The sequence below is a fragment of the Schistocerca serialis genome, unplaced genomic scaffold (genome assembly GCF_023864345.2).
Source record: "Schistocerca serialis cubense isolate TAMUIC-IGC-003099 unplaced genomic scaffold, iqSchSeri2.2 HiC_scaffold_140, whole genome shotgun sequence".
Lineage (NCBI taxonomy): Eukaryota > Metazoa > Arthropoda > Insecta > Orthoptera > Acrididae > Schistocerca > Schistocerca serialis.
In genome coordinates this window covers 27,193-33,948 of record NW_026047625.1, presented here as the reverse complement: position 1 = coordinate 33,948, position 6,756 = coordinate 27,193, and the positions used below count along the sequence as shown (strand labels likewise).

The following is a 6,756-nucleotide window of genomic DNA, read 5'->3' as shown; positions in this document are numbered from 1 at the left end:
CACGCAAATATGTGGATGCGAAGCGCGCCGCGCGGCGTGTGTCAGGTGAGGAAGCTGCCGGGGGCGCTCTCCAGCAGGACACTGCTACACCCCGCACAGCCCCCCGCCGGATAACGGCTGTCTCACGCAAGTGGCGGCGCGGCGCGGCGCGCCCGCCAGTTCGGCAGACGCCTCTGAGACGCCGGACGCGCACAACGCGCCGCCTTCGAGGCTCCAGCTGTTGCGGAAGGACGTGCTCTGCGTCAAATGTGTCACCGAAAACTGCGATTGTGTGTGTTGGGAGAAGAGGCAGAGGCGTCTTCTGTCGTGCGGCTACAGTATAAGGGCGCCAACGGCCATACCATGTTGAATACACCGGTTCTCGTCCGATCACCGAAGTTAAGCAACATCGGGCCCGGTTAGTACTTGGATGGGTGACCGCCTGGGAACACCGGGTGCTGTTGGCTCCCCTTCGTTTTCTCCTTTTTACGCCGCTATCCCTGCCAGCCCTCTTTTCATACTACCTTTCTTTTGTTCAAACGTGCATCCTTAAGCGTTTTAAACGTGCTAGGAATGCCTTGAAAATAACGAAACACTACGAATCGACAGATGTGATGTGAAAGAAGTCAGGGCCACCTACTGTTCCGTAGCAGTGCAACTCTCCACAAAAAAAAAAAAATAAAAAAAAAAAAATATTAAACGACTGTAATAAACATAAGATTCGATATTAATTGCCTCTGTTTTCGAAGAAGAATGTGCCAAGGAAGATTTCTTAAAAGTGCCTGAAGATGACAAAACAGTATGAACCGACAGATATGTTCTGAAATACGTCAGGGCTTATTGTTTTGCAGCAGTGTACGACTGCAAACTTGTAAACAAAAGTGTATCTTTCGTCGCTAGAAGAGATGGATGCTTTGGCGACCCTCCTGTGTCTTGTGTCCGTGTTTTCGCACCTTTGCACAGGTCTACTGGCCGCAAACGGCGTCTCGGACACGCCCGTTAGGCCCACGGCCGTCTCGCAGATGTTTCTCTTGCTTGTGCTGTCATATGGGCCACGACCCGAGCGGCAGCGAGCGGCAGTCGAGCAAAGTCGGGACAAGTCGGGACGGAAGAGGACAGGTGCGAATGCACTGCACGGATCACGCAAATATGTGGATGCGAAGCGCGCCGCGCGGCGTGTGTCAGGTGAGGAAGCTGCCGGGGGCGCTCTCCAGCAGGACACTGCTACACCCCGCACAGCCCCCCGCCGGATAACGGCTGTCTCACGCAAGTGGCGGCGCGGCGCGGCGCGCCCGCCAGTTCGGCAGACGCCTCTGAGACGCCGGACGCGCACAACGCGCCGCCTTCGAGGCTCCAGCTGTTGCGGAAGGACGTGCTCTGCGTCAAATGTGTCACCGAAAACTGCGATTGTGTGTGTTGGGAGAAGAGGCAGAGGCGTCTTCTGTCGTGCGGCTACAGTATAAGGGCGCCAACGGCCATACCATGTTGAATACACCGGTTCTCGTCCGATCACCGAAGTTAAGCAACATCGGGCCCGGTTAGTACTTGGATGGGTGACCGCCTGGGAACACCGGGTGCTGTTGGCTCCCCTTCGTTTTCTCCTTTTTACGCCGCTATCCCTGCCAGCCCTCTTTTCATACTACCTTTCTTTTGTTCAAACGTGCATCCTTAAGCGTTTTAAACGTGCTAGGAATGCCTTGAAAATAACGAAACACTACGAATCGACAGATGTGATGTGAAAGAAGTCAGGGCCACCTACTGTTTCGTAGCAGTGCAAAACTCCACCGAAAAAAAAAAAAAAAAAAAAAAATGAAAATAAACATAAGATACGATATTAATGGCCTCAGTTCGAAGAAGAATGCGCCAAGGACGATTTCTTAAAAGCGCCTGAAGGTAACAAAACAGTATGAACCGACAGATATGTTCTGAAATACGTCAGGGCTTGTTGTTTTGCAGCAGTGTACGACTCCAAACTTGTAAACAAAAATGTATCTTTCGCCGCTAGAAGAGATAGACGCTTTGGCGACCCTCCTGTGTCTTGTGTCCGTGTTTTCGCACCTTTGCACACGTCTACTGGCCGCAAACGGCGTCTCGGACACGCCCGTTAGGCCCACGGCCGTCTCGCAGATGTTTCTCTTGCTTGTGCTGTCATATGGGCCACGACCCGAGCGGCAGCGAGCGGCAGTCGAGCAAAGTCGGGACAAGTCGGGACGGAAGAGGACAGGTGCGAATGCACTGCACGGATCACGCAAATATGTGGATGCGAAGCGCGCCGCGCGGCGTGTGTCAGGTGAGGAAGCTGCCGGGGGCGCTCTCCAGCAGGACACTGCTACACCCCGCACAGCCCCCCGCCGGATAACGGCTGTCTCACGCAAGTGGCGGCGCGGCGCGGCGCGCCCGCCAGTTCGGCAGACGCCTCTGAGACGCCGGACGCGCACAACGCGCCGCCTTCGAGGCTCCAGCTGTTGCGGAAGGACGTGCTCTGCGTCAAATGTGTCACCGAAAACTGCGATTGTGTGTGTTGGGAGAAGAGGCAGAGGCGTCTTCTGTCGTGCGGCTACAGTATAAGGGCGCCAACGGCCATACCATGTTGAATACACCGGTTCTCGTCCGATCACCGAAGTTAAGCAACATCGGGCCCGGTTAGTACTTGGATGGGTGACCGCCTGGGAACACCGGGTGCTGTTGGCTCCCCTTCGTTTTCTCCTTTTTACGCCGCTATCCCTGCCAGCCCTCTTTTCATACTACCTTTCTTTTGTTCAAACGTGCATCCTTAAGCGTTTTAAACGTGCTAGGAATGCCTTGAAAATAACGAAACACTACGAATCGACAGATGTGATGTGAAAGAAGTCAGGGCCACCTACTGTTTCGTAGCAGTGCAAAACTCCACCGAAAAAAAAAAAAAAAAAAAAAAATGAAAATAAACATAAGATACGATATTAATGGCCTCAGTTCGAAGAAGAATGCGCCAAGGACGATTTCTTAAAAGCGCCTGAAGGTAACAAAACAGTATGAACCGACAGATATGTTCTGAAATACGTCAGGGCTTGTTGTTTTGCAGCAGTGTACGACTCCAAACTTGTAAACAAAAATGTATCTTTCGCCGCTAGAAGAGATAGACGCTTTGGCGACCCTCCTGTGTCTTGTGTCCGTGTTTTCGCACCTTTGCACACGTCTACTGGCCGCAAACGGCGTCTCGGACACGCCCGTTAGGCCCACGGCCGTCTCGCAGATGTTTCTCTTGCTTGTGCTGTCATATGGGCCACGACCCGAGCGGCAGCGAGCGGCAGTCGAGCAAAGTCGGGACAAGTCGGGACGGAAGAGGACAGGTGCGAATGCACTGCACGGATCACGCAAATATGTGGATGCGAAGCGCGCCGCGCGGCGTGTGTCAGGTGAGGAAGCTGCCGGGGGCGCTCTCCAGCAGGACACTGCTACACCCCGCACAGCCCCCCCGCCGGATAACGGCTGTCTCACGCAAGTGGCGGCGCGGCGCGGCGCGCCCGCCAGTTCGGCAGACGCCTCTGAGACGCCGGACGCGCACAACGCGCCGCCTTCGAGGCTCCAGCTGTTGCGGAAGGACGTGCTCTGCGTCAAATGTGTCACCGAAAACTGCGATTGTGTGTGTTGGGAGAAGAGGCAGAGGCGTCTTCTGTCGTGCGGCTACAGTATAAGGGCGCCAACGGCCATACCATGTTGAATACACCGGTTCTCGTCCGATCACCGAAGTTAAGCAACATCGGGCCCGGTTAGTACTTGGATGGGTGACCGCCTGGGAACACCGGGTGCTGTTGGCTCCCCTTCGTTTTCTCCTTTTTACGCCGCTATCCCTGCCAGCCCTCTTTTCATACTACCTTTCTTTTGTTCAAACGTGCATCCTTAAGCGTTTTAAACGTGCTAGGAATGCCTTGAAAATAACGAAACACTACGAATCGACAGATGTGATGTGAAAGAAGTCAGGGCCACCTACTGTTTCGTAGCAGTGCAAAACTCCACCGAAAAAAAAAAAAAAAAAAAAAATGAAAATAAACATAAGATACGATATTAATGGCCTCAGTTCGAAGAAGAATGCGCCAAGGACGATTTCTTAAAAGCGCCTGAAGGTAACAAAACAGTATGAACCGACAGATATGTTCTGAAATACGTCAGGGCTTGTTGTTTTGCAGCAGTGTACGACTCCAAACTTGTAAACAAAAATGTATCTTTCGCCGCTAGAAGAGATAGACGCTTTGGCGACCCTCCTGTGTCTTGTGTCCGTGTTTTCGCACCTTTGCACACGTCTACTGGCCGCAAACGGCGTCTCGGACACGCCCGTTAGGCCCACGGCCGTCTCGCAGATGTTTCTCTTGCTTGTGCTGTCATATGGGCCACGACCCGAGCGGCAGCGAGCGGCAGTCGAGCAAAGTCGGGACAAGTCGGGACGGAAGAGGACAGGTGCGAATGCACTGCACGGATCACGCAAATATGTGGATGCGAAGCGCGCCGCGCGGCGTGTGTCAGGTGAGGAAGCTGCCGGGGGCGCTCTCCAGCAGGACACTGCTACACCCCGCACAGCCCCCCGCCGGATAACGGCTGTCTCACGCAAGTGGCGGCGCGGCGCGGCGCGCCCGCCAGTTCGGCAGACGCCTCTGAGACGCCGGACGCGCACAACGCGCCGCCTTCGAGGCTCCAGCTGTTGCGGAAGGACGTGCTCTGCGTCAAATGTGTCACCGAAAACTGCGATTGTGTGTGTTGGGAGAAGAGGCAGAGGCGTCTTCTGTCGTGCGGCTACAGTATAAGGGCGCCAACGGCCATACCATGTTGAATACACCGGTTCTCGTCCGATCACCGAAGTTAAGCAACATCGGGCCCGGTTAGTACTTGGATGGGTGACCGCCTGGGAACACCGGGTGCTGTTGGCTCCCCTTCGTTTTCTCCTTTTTACGCCGCTATCCCTGCCAGCCCTCTTTTCATACTACCTTTCTTTTGTTCAAACGTGCATCCTTAAGCGTTTTAAACGTGCTAGGAATGCCTTGAAAATAACGAAACACTACGAATCGACAGATGTGATGTGAAAGAAGTCAGGGCCACCTACTGTTCCGTAGCAGTGCAACTCTCCACAAAAAAAAAAAAATAAAAAAAAAAAAATATTAAACGACTGTAATAAACATAAGATTCGATATTAATTGCCTCTGTTCGAAGAAGAATGTGCCAAGGAAGATTTCTTAAAAGTGCCTGAAGATGACAAAACAGTATGAACCGACAGATATGTTCTGAAATACGTCAGGGCTTATTGTTTTGCAGCAGTGTACGACTGCAAACTTGTAAACAAAAGTGTATCTTTCGTCGCTAGAAGAGATGGATGCTTTGGCGACCCTCCTGTGTCTTGTGTCCGTGTTTTCGCACCTTTGCACAGGTCTACTGGCCGCAAACGGCGTCTCGGACACGCCCGTTAGGCCCACGGCCGTCTCGCAGATGTTTCTCTTGCTTGTGCTGTCATATGGGCCACGACCCGAGCGGCAGCGAGCGGCAGTCGAGCAAAGTCGGGACAAGTCGGGACGGAAGAGGACAGGTGCGAATGCACTGCACGGATCACGCAAATATGTGGATGCGAAGCGCGCCGCGCGGCGTGTGTCAGGTGAGGAAGCTGCCGGGGGCGCTCTCCAGCAGGACACTGCTACACCCCGCACAGCCCCCCGCCGGATAACGGCTGTCTCACGCAAGTGGCGGCGCGGCGCGGCGCGCCCGCCAGTTCGGCAGACGCCTCTGAGACGCCGGACGCGCACAACGCGCCGCCTTCGAGGCTCCAGCTGTTGCGGAAGGACGTGCTCTGCGTCAAATGTGTCACCGAAAACTGCGATTGTGTGTGTTGGGAGAAGAGGCAGAGGCGTCTTCTGTCGTGCGGCTACAGTATAAGGGCGCCAACGGCCATACCATGTTGAATACACCGGTTCTCGTCCGATCACCGAAGTTAAGCAACATCGGGCCCGGTTAGTACTTGGATGGGTGACCGCCTGGGAACACCGGGTGCTGTTGGCTCCCCTTCGTTTTCTCCTTTTTACGCCGCTATCCCTGCCAGCCCTCTTTTCATACTACCTTTCTTTTGTTCAAACGTGCATCCTTAAGCGTTTTAAACGTGCTAGGAATGCCTTGAAAATAACGAAACACTACGAATCGACAGATGTGATGTGAAAGAAGTCAGGGCCACCTACTGTTTCGTAGCAGTGCAAAACTCCACCGAAAAAAAAAAAAAAAAAAAAAAATGAAAATAAACATAAGATACGATATTAATGGCCTCAGTTCGAAGAAGAATGCGCCAAGGACGATTTCTTAAAAGCGCCTGAAGGTAACAAAACAGTATGAACCGACAGATATGTTCTGAAATACGTCAGGGCTTGTTGTTTTGCAGCAGTGTACGACTCCAAACTTGTAAACAAAAATGTATCTTTCGCCGCTAGAAGAGATAGACGCTTTGGCGACCCTCCTGTGTCTTGTGTCCGTGTTTTCGCACCTTTGCACACGTCTACTGGCCGCAAACGGCGTCTCGGACACGCCCGTTAGGCCCACGGCCGTCTCGCAGATGTTTCTCTTGCTTGTGCTGTCATATGGGCCACGACCCGAGCGGCAGCGAGCGGCAGTCGAGCAAAGTCGGGACAAGTCGGGACGGAAGAGGACAGGTGCGAATGCACTGCACGGATCACGCAAATATGTGGATGCGAAGCGCGCCGCGCGGCGTGTGTCAGGTGAGGAAGCTGCCGGGGGCGCTCTCCAGCAGGACACTGCTACACCCCGCACAGC

At 53.8% G+C, this 6,756-nt stretch overlaps 6 non-coding genes across 6 annotated transcripts; all 6 read left to right on the top strand.

The window, feature by feature from the left end:
• The first annotated feature begins 327 nt into the window (after positions 1-327).
• Positions 328-446, top strand: LOC126442662 (5S ribosomal RNA). Its single transcript, XR_007581588.1, has one exon. It is a non-coding gene; the product is annotated as a 5S ribosomal RNA (ribosomal RNA).
• Positions 447-1,446: 1,000 nt separating this feature from the next.
• Positions 1,447-1,565, top strand: LOC126442661 (5S ribosomal RNA). Its single transcript, XR_007581587.1, has one exon. It is a non-coding gene; the product is annotated as a 5S ribosomal RNA (ribosomal RNA).
• A 986-nt stretch (positions 1,566-2,551) lies between these two features.
• On the top strand, positions 2,552-2,670 carry LOC126442659 (5S ribosomal RNA). The gene has a single exon (XR_007581586.1). It is a non-coding gene; the product is annotated as a 5S ribosomal RNA (ribosomal RNA).
• A 987-nt stretch (positions 2,671-3,657) lies between these two features.
• LOC126442658 (5S ribosomal RNA) lies at positions 3,658-3,776 on the top strand. The gene has a single exon (XR_007581585.1). It is a non-coding gene; the product is annotated as a 5S ribosomal RNA (ribosomal RNA).
• A 985-nt stretch (positions 3,777-4,761) lies between these two features.
• On the top strand, positions 4,762-4,880 carry LOC126442657 (5S ribosomal RNA). Its single transcript, XR_007581584.1, has one exon. It is a non-coding gene; the product is annotated as a 5S ribosomal RNA (ribosomal RNA).
• Positions 4,881-5,878: 998 nt separating this feature from the next.
• Positions 5,879-5,997, top strand: LOC126442656 (5S ribosomal RNA). The gene has a single exon (XR_007581583.1). It is a non-coding gene; the product is annotated as a 5S ribosomal RNA (ribosomal RNA).
• Positions 5,998-6,756: the final 759 nt, after the last annotated feature.